This window comes from Euprymna scolopes, chromosome 21, assembly GCF_053919585.1.
Source record: "Euprymna scolopes isolate OS-2025 chromosome 21, ASM5391958v1, whole genome shotgun sequence".
In the NCBI taxonomy this organism is placed as follows: Eukaryota; Metazoa; Mollusca; class Cephalopoda; order Sepiida; family Sepiolidae; genus Euprymna; species Euprymna scolopes.
This window is the reverse complement of record NC_136502.1, coordinates 121,583,205-121,597,128: the sequence shown is the minus strand read 5'-3', so window position 1 is coordinate 121,597,128 and position 13,924 is coordinate 121,583,205.

The following is a 13,924-nucleotide window of genomic DNA, read 5'->3' as shown; positions in this document are numbered from 1 at the left end:
TTCATGGAAAGTCTTCAATTGAGCTTCAATATATGGTACCCCCCTCGCCAAACTTTAACAAGAAACACTCGTCTAGCTCTAAACACTATCAATAATTTCCCCCACTCTTTATCTGTGCCTAAACCTAAACGTAGATTCCATGAACAAAGCTTCTTTCTTAGAACTGCTCGCCTGTGGAATTGTCTTCCGTTTTCCTGCTTTCCGGCTGACTACAATATGGTTGTGTTCAAGTCTAAAGTAAATAAGTTCTTGATGAGCCGTTCCATATCAGTTATCAAATTTACCAAATTTTCATTTGTAATGATTACTATATTGACCAATTTCTATTGTACACTCTTTAACCCTTATCCTTGAGTGGCCTCTGGGCCTTGATAATGTGGTGATGCATATGTAAAAAAAAACACCAAGATATATAAATATATAGTAAATACATAATAAAGTTTATTGACGTTATTCTCATTGTCATTAAACAGAATGCAGTAGAAAACTATGTTACATCGTTTTATGATGCATTTATATATGTTCAGTGATTATACGTCACACGCTTGGAGCTTCTAAACTAAAAAAGATTAGTATACGAAAAGAGGGAAATTTAATTATAGTTATACCAGGGGTTATATAAACCACATCGTGGTTTATATAAACCCTGGTATAACTGATATCAACAGATTCAGCCCCTAACCCGGGATATTTACTATAGTTTTTTTTTTACACAGTGGTCACCATTATCAAGGCCCGGAAGCCACTCAGGGTAAGGGTTATTGCAAGTGCATTACGTTAGTGTGGAGATGTGATGAAGTGTTTACTTAAGGGGCCGGTTCATTAGGAATTTGTTAACGTTGGACTTGAACAAATCCAAGTTGTAGGCAGGTGGGAAGCAGGCAGACGGAACAGAGTGCAGTTCTAAGGAAGAAGTTTTGTTCATGGAATCCGCGTTTTGATTTAGGCACAGATAAAGAGTGGGGGAAATTTTTCACAGTGGATTCGGCTAGACGGGTGTTTTTCGTGAAAGATTGGCGAGTGGCGACACGAGATTGGAGTTCAGACGAGCATCTGCCATGGAAATAACGATAAAACAAGGATAGGCTCGCAACGTCTCTTCTGGGGGAGAAAGGTTGCAGGGTAGAAAAAGGGCATCCCCCACTAAGCCACGAAGTCTATTTTGTACTCTGTCAAGGCAGGATAGGCTGTTTTTAGCAGCTCCTTCCCAGATATGGCAGCAGTATTCCATCCTTGGACGTACTTGGCTTTTATATAGATAGAGAATTGCATCATTAGTGAGATATCTTCTGGAGCGGTAGAAGGATCCCACCATCTTTCCAGCGAGCTTGGCAACATACTTGATGTACGTGTTCCATTTCAGATCAGGAGTAAAGGTCAAACTCAGAAGCTTGTCAAAACACGGGGCCTCACCCAGACGAGAGCCATCCATCACAATTGATGCCAGATGGGGATCAGAGCGTTGATGATGTAAGGATAGGAGTTTGGTTTTAGATGCATTAAAGGTAACCAGCCACATCTTCCCTTACTGAACCACGCGCTCGAGATCAGAGGAGAGAGAATCAGAGAGAACTTTGTCATTTACAGCCTTTGATGTGTTGCCGTAGATGGTCGTGTGATCAGCATAGATGTGAACGAATGATTTAAGTATCTGTTTAGGGAGGTCATTGATGTAGATCAGGAAGACCCCTGAGGGACTCCAGCATTTATATTGCAGACCTCCGATTTTTGTACATCTACCACTACTCTCATGAACCTATCGGAGAGAAATGATTTAATGATTGAGAAAACATTTCCAGTTATACCGTAGCTGGAAATCTTGTGAAGTAGACCCTTATGCCATACCTTGTCGAGGGCCTTTGATATGTCAAGATCAATTGCCCTAGAAAGGAAGCCTTTGTCAAGAGATTCACTAATCCTGTGGGATATAACCGTCAGCACATCTGCGGTAGATCTTGCAGAGCGGAAACCATATTGTGTGTCACTAAGAAGGTTATTCCTGCTGAGGTGGTTGACTATTTCTCTATTTAATATGGATCCAGCAACTTACTCATAACACACAGGAGACTTATAGGTCTGTATTGAGAGGGAGATGACTTATCACCTGAATTCTTTAATAAAGGCCAAACTGATGAGGTCTTCCAGGGAGTCGGAAAGCACTTCTCCTTAAGGCAGCGCTTAAATAGTTTCGTAAGTATGGGAGCAAGTTCTGGTTGAAGCTTTTTTAACACTATAATTGGGATGCCATCAGGGCCAGTTGCTTTACTGGAATCTAGGTTTTTAATTAGCTTGGCGACCTCATGCACGGATATTTGTATGTTACCTAGCTTGTTCTGTTTTATAGGAGGAAATATGGGGAGTTGATGGCCTTCGTCGCATAGGGTAGAATTAGCTGGAAAGTTCTTTGCAAATAGTTTGGCCTTGTCTGACGCTGACGAGATGACCTCTGGTCCATTGATAATGGTTGGGATAGAACGCACACTTCTGTTCAGGAGTCTATTTGTTATTTGCCAAATCTGGTGGGATCCAAGCCGCTTATCAGCTACCTTAGTTTTGACAGACTGGGCATATAGCTCTCTTGCATTTTATTACTCTTTTACAGTGGTTGCTGGCAGACCTGAAAGCAGCTTTAGTCTCAGTGCATCTATTACGTTGGTAGCTATGGAAAAAGTGATTTCTGTGCGCGATAGCAGCAGCAGATTTTGGAGAGAACCATGGCTGGCTGTTAGGTTTTTGTTGGAATTTTTTAAATGGTATGAATTGGTCTATGCCTACAATTAACCATTCGGTCAGATCTGATACTATAGAGGACACTTCCTTTTTAAACATGGAGTGAAGAGGTAAATCAGATATGAATGTACGGAAGCTATACCAGTCAGCCATAGAGTATCGGTATACAGTACGGTGGAGGGGTATGTCTGGGGGCTTCTTACATTTCGTTTATATCTTAACTGATACGACGGAGTGGTCGGAGGATCCTAGAGGGGAATGAACGGAACATGAACATAGCTCAGGGGAAGTTGAGAGAAAAAGGTCTAAGAGGTTTGCATATTGACCGGGTGTATCGGGCACACGGGTGGGTTCGCGAACAATCTGAGTGATGTCATAAGCAATGGCAAAACTATGACAAAATCTCCCCTCATCATACATACATATTTATATTTATATTTTTATTTGCAGAAGTTTAGATGAGATGAGCCATCAGTAGTTGTAGACAGATCGGTTAAAAAGAGCTTGATAGTGTTACCTAAAATGGTTCCTATTATCTTGTTTGAAACCAACGGTACCGGTGGTTTATCTTAACTTCTAAAAATGAAAATATAAATATTACACCCTTATTTAAAAAATTTATTTCCTCAAAAAAGAGCACTCTGCTTGAATACATTTTTCGCAAATACACCATAAACACTCTGATCCCCATCTGGCATCAATTGAAATGGATGGCTCTCGTCTAAGGGAGGCCCCAGGATTTGATAAACTCCTAGGTTTGACCTTTACACCTGATCTGAAATGGATCACATACATCAATCTGTGGCCAAGGTCGCTGAGAAAATGGTGGGATCCTTCTACCGCTCCAGAAGATATCTCACTAATGATGCAATTCTCTATCTATATAAGAACCAAGTACGTCCAAAGATGGAATACTGCTGCCACATCTGGGCGGGAGCTGCAAAAAACAGACTATCATGCCTTTACGGAGTACAAAATAGACTCCGTTGCTTGGTGGGGGATGCCCTTTTCTCTACCCTGCAACCTCTTTCCCACAGAAGAGACGTAACGAGCCTGTCATTGTTCTATCGTTACTTCTATGGCAGGTGCTCGTCTGAGAATTATTCTCTGGTCCCCCCTCGCCAATCTTTCTCAAAAAACACCCGACTAGCTGAAATCACCGTCAATAATTCCCCCCCACTCCCTATCTGTGCCTAAATCAAAACGTAGATACCATGAACAAAGCTTCTTCCTTAGAACTGCACGCCTGTGGAACTCTGTTCCGCTTGCCTGTTTCCCTCCCGGCTTCAACCTGGATGCCTTCAAGTCCAACACAAACAAATTTCTGATGAACCGCCCCCTAAGTAATGACACCTTACCAATTCTCCAATACTATTGCTACACTACCCCTTTTGATTACAGTACACACAATAAACCTTACTCTGAGTGGCCATTGGGCCTTGATAAGTGTTGAACTCTATTTAAATATACATATATATATATATATATATATATTAATGTTCTTGTCTAACATAAACCATTATTCGGTTGCTTGGTCTTAATTGCTTCATGGTTCGTGTTTAATTCATGCACTCTATTATTCTGCCTCTCTTTCTTTTTCTTTGTTTTATTTTTCTCTTGTTATTGCTTTTAATATTATTAGTGTAACTTGAATTTCTTCATCTTCCATATCGCTTTTATTTCTCTGGGCAGTTCTATGCATTTGTTTCGCTTCTATCCTACAGTCGTCAGCATTTTCCTTCTTGTTAACTACTATGGCATCCGGTCGTTTTCATTGAATATTTTTGTTTGTTCGTCCATGTCTCACAGGATTTTATGATTTCCGTATTAAACTTCTGCTGCCGCCGAGTTTTAGTTCTACCATTTGTTTGGATATTCAAGACGCAGTAGTTTACATAATTACCAGTGTACTGTATCCCCCAAGTTATCATAGCAACACTTATATTCTTCTTTGACTGGTTTGCTGCATGCGCTTATTAGGTGATTTATTGTTGCGTTTCTTTATTAAGAAAGTTTACATTTACTGTTTTTTCTGTATCTTGTCCGCCTTTGAATTGATATATTTAGTTCCTATCGAGTTATCATGTATGACATTTTAAGTGTCATTTTCGTAGCCATATTCATTTGTTATTGTGAGTCTCATATTTTGTACTTCATATGAAACGTCCGTGTATCTGTTTTTCTTCCCATTTTGATTTTCCTGTCTTTTCCATTGCGTCTCTGTTGTCTGTGCTATTCCATCTTACAATACAGTTTAGTTTTAAGGCGTTTACATTGCTTTCTGCTTTTCAGTGTTTTGTCAAGATTTCAGTCGTTTGCATTATTATTATTATATACATGATTGATAGTAGTAATATTGTTTTATTATTTCTATTATTAATGTGGCTTCTTCCCTATTATAACTATCGCTATTATTGTTACTATTATTTTTTTGCTGTAATTACTATTAATATTATTGTTTTTATTACTGTTATTTTTTATTCAATTTCCACCAAAATAAGGCACAGTGCCACTTTAAATAGGGGGCTACTATCGGGGATATACGTTGCAGGGATATTATGAATGGAGATGTGCATCAAGATGGCTCTCCACTTTACATGTGAACTTCTGTATGTCAGTACAGTTGGGAAAGACGAATCCGGGAAGTGAGTTCCAAAGTCTAGCAGTTCTGGGGAGGAAACTGACTCCTATGGATGTCTACTATGTAGGTGTGGGATTAAGCTGCTTGTCCGGTTTGTGGGGGTATTCACGTGAACAAGGTACAAGTACTTATAGTTCGTCAAATTATTATTAATCTTATTTTTTTCTAACATTTTATTCCTATTGTTCTACATTATTATTATTATTATTATTATTTTTATTATTATTATTATTATTATTGTTATTATTATTATTATTATTATTATTATTGTTATTATTATTGTTATTATTATTATTATTGTTATTATTATTATTATTATTGTTATTATTATTATTATTGTTATTATTATTATTATTATTATTATTGTTATTATTATTATTATTATTATTATTATTGTTATTATTATTATTATTATTATTATTATTATTGTTATTATTATTATTATTATTATTGGCTCACATGGAGCTTTCACACAAGTAAACAAACGATCTGACTGGAAACCTGTGGTGTTTTCTGGAAGCTGAGTGACAACAAGTCTCCCCAGAAATACAGCTCTCTCCACCTCCTTAGATAGCATTTGCAATTGAATTTGCTTCATCGCAACATCCTCTTACCATTGATTTCTAGATGGTAGTGGCCATTGGTTTATACTGAAATTTGAGTGGCACTAAGCCTCCCCAAGGTCCCAGTTCTCTTCGCGCTTTTCCAGCCGAGGTCTGGCCAGCGCTCTCTCCTCGGTCGTTCAATTCTTCTTGACCCTTCTCTGCTCTTTGATGTCACTTTTCTATTGGGAGGAACGGTGATGAGACAATGCGGGTGGGGTGCATAATGGGGGTGTAGAACATGTAGTTCTGCAGCTTCCGTGTTCTTCATTCCCTGTAACGCTTCTTCATTATATTGTCTTCTTGTATTATTCTCCGAATTCAAGGTTTTCCTTAATATTTCAGCCGTTTTCATTATCGTTAGTCGTTGTATTTTTTCAGTTATTCATCTAATTATTATTATTATTATTATTATTATTATTATTATTATTATTATTATTAATATTATTATTATTATTATTAATATTATTATTATTTAGTTATGTAGTTATTTATTTATTTAATTCTAGCTAGATTCAATGAACGATTTCTTTATGATGAAGAATCAGTTTCGACTATTTCACAGTTTTATAGAAATATTCACTATTAATTTATTAATCTCCTGTCCCAGGGGTTTCCAATTACTTGCCTCTGAACAGGTCATGAATAAATTAGTAGCAAACCGCACAAAATGCATCAACAGGTTTTAATTCTAATTATTTTTCCATTTTATTCATTATCACCGTCTGGAATGTTTTCTTAAAAATAAAAATGAAAACTCTCGGGCAATCTTTTACATTAGTGCATCCGGGCACGTTAAAACTTTACGCAGTAAACGAAGTTAAAATACTTTTATGTTGTTAATGAGGAGTACTGACTCACATGTTTTATTACTGAAATGCTGCATCTCTTTGCTTGCTTTACAATTACGTTAAATATATGTGTCTTCTGCACTTGTATTACTGAAACATAAATTAATATCGCTGACAAACTTTCCAAGAAGGGAACTTCTACCCCTAAGCTGAGCAAGTATCTAAATCACGTGTTTAATAGAAAATCAGTCAGAGAATGTATATCATTACTTGACTAACTTTTGTTTTTATTTCTTAGACATGGCTACAAATTAAAAATATAAAAGGAACTTATAATCTCTAATGTTTATGAAAAGAACTTTGTGTGTTTCTATGGATGTGAGTTCGTTCTCTATAGAATCGAAAAAGGCTGGGCTAATTTTGATGAAATTTCACACCAAGTTACTTTATGTACCTCGCAGTGTTCTTGAAAATATTTTGTATCGAAATGTCTTTGATGCGTATCGATAATCCATATACGAAATAACCCGATGAAAAAGAAACGAGCGATTTGGACCAAAGTTAACACCGTACACAGCCTAACATCATAAATAAATTTGAGAAGTTTTATGACGACACAAGCCAAAAGGTCCGGCATAAAAAATAAAAAAAAATCAGCCTTTAAATATAAGAGGAGTGTGTTTGAAATGAAAGTTTCTGTGTAAGGCACAATTGCACCATGGTGATCGACATTTTTAACTTTAATTAAAGCCATCATCACTGCACAAACAGACATACAAAACCAACAGTAGGCTCTTTGATATAACATGCGCGTGTCTTAAATGAATGTTTCTGTTTAAAGCAAAACTGAAGCATGGTACTTTACTTTAAAATCAAAAGATTTTATTCAAGCCATTATATATAAACAATGAGCTATATAACTGTTATGTTTGCAGGTTGAACCAAATAACGTATAAGGCAATACAAATTAAGACTCAACAAACAAAGGTAGATCCATAAGAAGTGTATTAGGAAAAGTATACTTACAGTATATTTACATAATGGTTGTCAGGTAAGAAAGTCTTGGCTGGAGAACATATCTGCTCTCGGCCCGGCCTTCTGGTTAACACACCCTCAGACTAACCGAGTCTTGTTATTTATGTGTAATATTATCCACTTATGTAAATAAGTGGGTGCCACCACAACAATAACAAAGAAGGAGCTTCTTTACAGTATAATGTAGACTACTATGTATTGTGCATAATGTCACTGTGGGGATATATATAAAACTTTATCCGGTGCACCGGGATGAGGCTCAAACTATAACAGGTAATCAATCGATTTGAGTAAGAAATAGGTGATATTTAACCGATTTAGATGACAATAAATAGATGAAAATTTGAAACATTTCTTGATTATCATTCAATCACGGGCAATGCCAGGTTTTCCTACTCGTTATAAATATTAAAAATTATATTTATATCCACAACTATAAATGCTCTATTCTTTAGAAATAACAACTGCAGACACATATGGGTTTATATAATAATGTAATATAATAGTATAATATACAAGGTGCCTTTTACGTCAAGGATTAGACAAGTTCTTTTACTGGGTATTAAAGTTACAGTGGTTTAGCATGTGTTTAATCACAGGTTCAAAACAAAGTACTCCTCGACCACCTTTTTTTCTAAGTAAATACAATCAATCTATATATTCTTTCTTAGCAAAAGCCTTGTTAATTTGAATCAGTTTACGTAGTTTTGCCTCCAACATTTTAATTCATCTATATTGCAGTCAAGAACATCAACAGTGTTGCGAATGATAAGTGCTTCTCTAGTGTTTATGGCATATATTGTCGTCCAAATGTAGAGCTTGGTTTAAAAATAACACTTAATGCTTGACTATTAGAGTGGTAGTAATTGTCTGCATTATTGAGATGAGGTGTTTTCATTTATTGAGATTGTCGGACTAACTTCCTCATCTTGGTTGTTATAGTCACGACGTTTCGGCTGTTTTGTCGTCCGGCCTTCATCAGGTGTCCTAGTGACATATGGCCGTGTGGTCCTAGACGTTGTATCAAATTTTACAGTTACCCAAAGGTGTTGAATTCAATCCTGAACAAAGGCAGTGAAAAGTAACATTCAAAACAGAGAATCAGCAACTATGTCCCAGAGCCTAGCTGGTGTCCGAACACGGTGCCCCCGTAATAATAATAATAAAGGGTTGGGTTCGAGACTCCTAACAAACGGTTCCCCAGTTCGATACAAAAAAAAAACACCTGATAAAGGCCGGAGGACAAAACGGCCGAAACGTTGTGACTATAACAACCAAGATGAGGAAGTCAGCCCGACAATCTCAATAAATGTTAGACTGGTTTTCATTCACATTTTTAAAATCTAATCGGCTTGAACAATCTCCAGATAGTTGTAGTATCTATCGCTCTCGACATTCTTTATCAGGTTTGTTGTGACGGGTTTAAGACTGTCCAACAGGACGAGCTTGCCTGATTTAATCAAAAGAATAAAACATTTTGTGATGCAAAAACTATCATTGTGTCATTAGCAAAAAAGTTGGTCGTATTTATTAACGTATCAAGATGGTGTTCATTCCTTCTAAAAATCTTCAATTTCATCCATTAGATGATCGACTGAATGACTCGGTTTTGCAAGTGAATATTCTGCTTTAACATGTTGCAAAAGAAGAGTAAACTGAATAAAGCTGATGATAAAAACACCATCATCATCAACAACAACATGAACAACAACAACATCATCATCAACAACAACATCATTAATAATAATAATAATAATAATAATAATAATAATAATAATAACATTAATAACTGCCCCGTTTTTGGAGTCTTTGTCAACATTTTGTGTGTCCAACATTTGTGAGGTCCTGGATATGACCTAAAACTATATCCGATGGTGAGGCCCCAGCTTGCGGGACTTGGGGAGTGTGGAGCCACCCTTTAATTGCCATTGCTCCCAGGTCGACTCTGACCCGGAGTTATAGTACCTGTTAGGGTCCCAACTATGGGTTAAATAGAATCCGACTTAAAAAACAAATATACTCCTTTAAAAATCGTTCCTCAAAATAACTAGATACGGCATTAAATAACCTGCAAAAGGTTGATATGCCGTAAAACAAAAACAACGAAACAACCAAATCCAACATTTGTGTCCAACATAAAAAAATTCCTGATAAACCGCCCCCTTAAGTAAGAGACCTTATCAAATCTCAATTCCTAACGATTACTACGATATTATTCCATTGATTACTGTACACGCAATAACCCTGATCTCCGAGTGCCCTCCAGACCTTGATAAATGGTGACTTCCATGTAAAAAAATCAGACGTTTTCGTGTGGTCATTTTTATTGATAGAACACACATGAAACTCTAGTCCTCTTCGAAGTAATCTCCTCAGGCTGAGATACATTGTTCCAACAACGTCTGGAAGTACCTATGAATCCCTTTCTTTGAGCGTGTCAATGACCCTTTTCACAGCCTCTTTCCTTTCCCTAACTGTCCCATCAGAACAGTTCCTAAGGCTTTTCTTGAGTTAAGGGGATGAACAAAAGTCAAGGTTATCTTATCCATAAAATTCTTCTCGTGTTCTGACTTCGTTACTCCAACACCTCTCAACATTCATTTCCTTTGACTCTCTTATATCACTTTAAACCTGAGGTTCGGTTCATAGAAATTCGTTATGATCTTCCTATACGTCTTATGAGATGACAACAATCTATGATGTCAGGTTCAAATGAATAACTACAACCGGAATTGGAATATACCAAAGCCAGGTTGTCACAGTTAGTGAATTAAAAAAAAAAACTGTAATCGTGACCTTTTTTTTTATTTATTTATTTTTTAATCACATTTTCACCCCAAACAAGGCACATTGCCACTTTGGTGTAGGGGGCTACTATCAGGGGAAACATCTACTGGGGTACTATGTAGGGATTAGGGCAGCGAGATGTTGGTTCACGTTGCACTTGAACTTATGCATGCCAGTACAGTTGGGGAAGCAGTGACCTGGAATGGAATTCCAAAGTCTAGCAGTTCTGGGGAAGAAACTACTGGAGTAGAAAGATATTTTACATCTAGGGATCTCTACAGTGTGGGGTGGGATTTTGCAGCTTGTCGGGTCTGTCGAGGGTGTTCACGTCGTGGGGGCACAAGTGCTTGCAGTTCTTCAGAGCATTCACCATTATAATACTTGTAGAACTTGCAGAGGGATGCAACGTTTCGACGATGGGACAGAGGCTGAAGTTTAGATGCCAGTTTAGAGCCTATCAGATTTGCGACTCTCTTTTGAACCCTGTCAAGGAGCGAGAGACTAGTAGCCGATGCACCGGCCCAAATATGACAGCAATACTCCATCCCTGGGCGAATAGTGGCCTTATAGAGGTACAGGATACTTTCGGGTGTTAGAAGTTTTCTAGCATGTTAGAGAGAGCCCACCTTCCTCGAAACTTTTATATGTTTAAGCAAATATTATTAAATGCAACGGCGATATTTTGCTTTATGGTTTGTTTTTAAATTTTTGGAATTTCCGTATAATCTGTTTGTATCAAAATCAAAAATGTTAATAAAAGTTTCATAGTTGCTACTGTCACACGCACTTTCGATTCGTCCTCGAATCATCATCAGGTGTTGAAGTAAAAACAAAATATATATATATATATATATATATATATATATATATGGTAAAACTGGTAATTAGTACAAACCTGAAGAGAGTGCTCAATACTATTGCAGAGACAATAAGGTTTATTTTTTATTAGTGTTTTATCTCTTAGGTTACATATGTTTCAGATGTTAAACCATGTTTACGATCTAAGAGCCTCGTCAGACCGTACAAAAATGGTTGCTAGTATTAGGAAAAATAGGCTTCTAAAAACTTCTTCCTTATACTAACAACCATTTCTGTAAGGTCTGACGAGGCTGTGGGATGGGAAACATGGTCTAACATCTGAAACATATGTAACCAAACATATGATTATACATGAATATTAAACGCCTGCTTTTTTATTGAACAGCTATAAAAAATGAACTTCTTAATATATTTATTCATGGATATGCGAGCGACAGAATGAAGTTTTTCAATTCTTTTGAAAAACACGAGTTAATTAATTACCGATTAATTATCCATTTTCTTATTATCATGATTGGGACTGTTTCTTGTATCTTGGTAATTCCTCTGTTACATACACTGTAATTTGTGTAATTTTCTGAAATTATTTTCCATAATATTATTATTATTATTACTACTACTACTACTATTAATAATAATAATAACAATAATAATAATAATAATAATAATAATAATAATAATAATTATTATTATTATCATTATTATTATTATTATTACGTTTAGTAACTAGAGGTTTCTATACAGGCCCTCGTAAAATACCTGTCTCGCTTTCAATAACCCCTGTCTTAATTTTAGGTTACAATAATTGTTATAACCTAAAATCTAGACGCAGGTTATTGGGAGCGAGATTTCTAGTACACCCGAGCCCTTTCGATAACTTTGATAAATACGTTGGAATTTTCGGAGCAACCGCTTATACATCGAATGTTCGATTGCAACGCATATGTATTTCAGGTTAACCAGCATAGTTAAATAGGTTCTAAAATCATATGAACAAATTTTCAGGGTTGCTAAATGTTAAAAAATGCTTTTCAAATCGAGAAAATAGTGCATTTTCAGTGGATACTAAACTAAATAGACATATAAACAAATATCTATTTGATGCTTAGTATGTTTTTCCTGATCTAACAGGCCAAAGTTATTAGCTTATCGCTTAGAATCTTTTTTTTTTACACAGTGATCACCACTTATCAAGGCCAGGAAGCCACTCAGGGATAAGGGTTATTGCAAGTACATTACGTTAGTGTGGAGATTTGATGAAGTGTTTAATAAGGGGGGGCGGTTCATTAGGAATTTGTTAACATTGGAGTTGAAGACATCCAAGTTGTAGTCCGGAGGGAAGCAGGCAGACAGAACAGAGTTCCACAGGCGTGCAGTTCTAAGAAAGAAGCTTTGTTCATGGAATCCGCGTTTTGATTTAGGCACAGATATAGAGTGGGGGAAATTTTTCACAGTGAATTCAGCTAGACGGGTGTTTTTCGTGAAAGATTGGCGAGGGGGACCAGTGATTGGAGTTCAGACGAGCACCTGCCATGAAAATAACGATAAAACAAGAATAGGCTCGCAACGTCTCTTCTGTGGGAGAGAGGTTGCAGGGTAGAGAAAAGGGCATCCCCCACTAAACCACGAAGTCTATTTTGTACTCTGTCAAGGCATGATAGGCTGTTTTTTGCAGCTCCTGTCCAGTGTTTTATGCGAAATTATGTGTGAAAATTGTAAAACCTGTGCTAATAATTGTATAAAATACTGCCGTGTTAATCTATAACTGTGAATTGTACGCTTAGCATAAGTTTTAGTATTATGCATTTTATTATGGAAAAAGTCCATACACAATTTCAGCCAGATCGGTTCACTAGTTTCAGAGAAATTTTCTAGAGTATATGGTGTCGCATTGGGGTAATAAATTATTATAAATTCTTTACTGTGCTTTGAATAGATTCAATAACAGTTACTTCGCTGCTTTTTCTCATTGTAAAAATCCATATTGATATTAATCCAGATGGGCTCAATATCCTCCTAGAAAACGTATAGAACAAATCCTGTATTGATATCACTAATAGCTACAAAGTCCTAATCATCTGTAACTGTGCCCAAAGGATACCATAATAGTTCGCTGCATCGTATTATTGTAGAGTTGAATGTAATAATGAAAGAAGAAAGTGCCCGCGTGTGTGTATTGTGCGGTTATACAACTTACCTTTGGATGGGATCTTAGAGAGAGATTAATTAAAGATGGCAGCCATGGATCTATAAGGTGTAGTCTCGTGAAATCTCACGAGATCTCATCTTCCATTACACACGTATGCAAATGGTATGGGGTGAATTTTCTAATAGAATGCCTGTGGGTAGACGTGGTTTGGAGAACACGTGCTGAACTTTTGCTTATTGTATTTATTTTATTCTGTTTTGCTGTTTACCAGCCCATTGAACTGCAATCATACAAAAGATCCATACAGAATTTCAGCGAGATTGGCATGTAGTTTTCGAAAATATGTTTGACGGGCAAACAGCCAGATAAA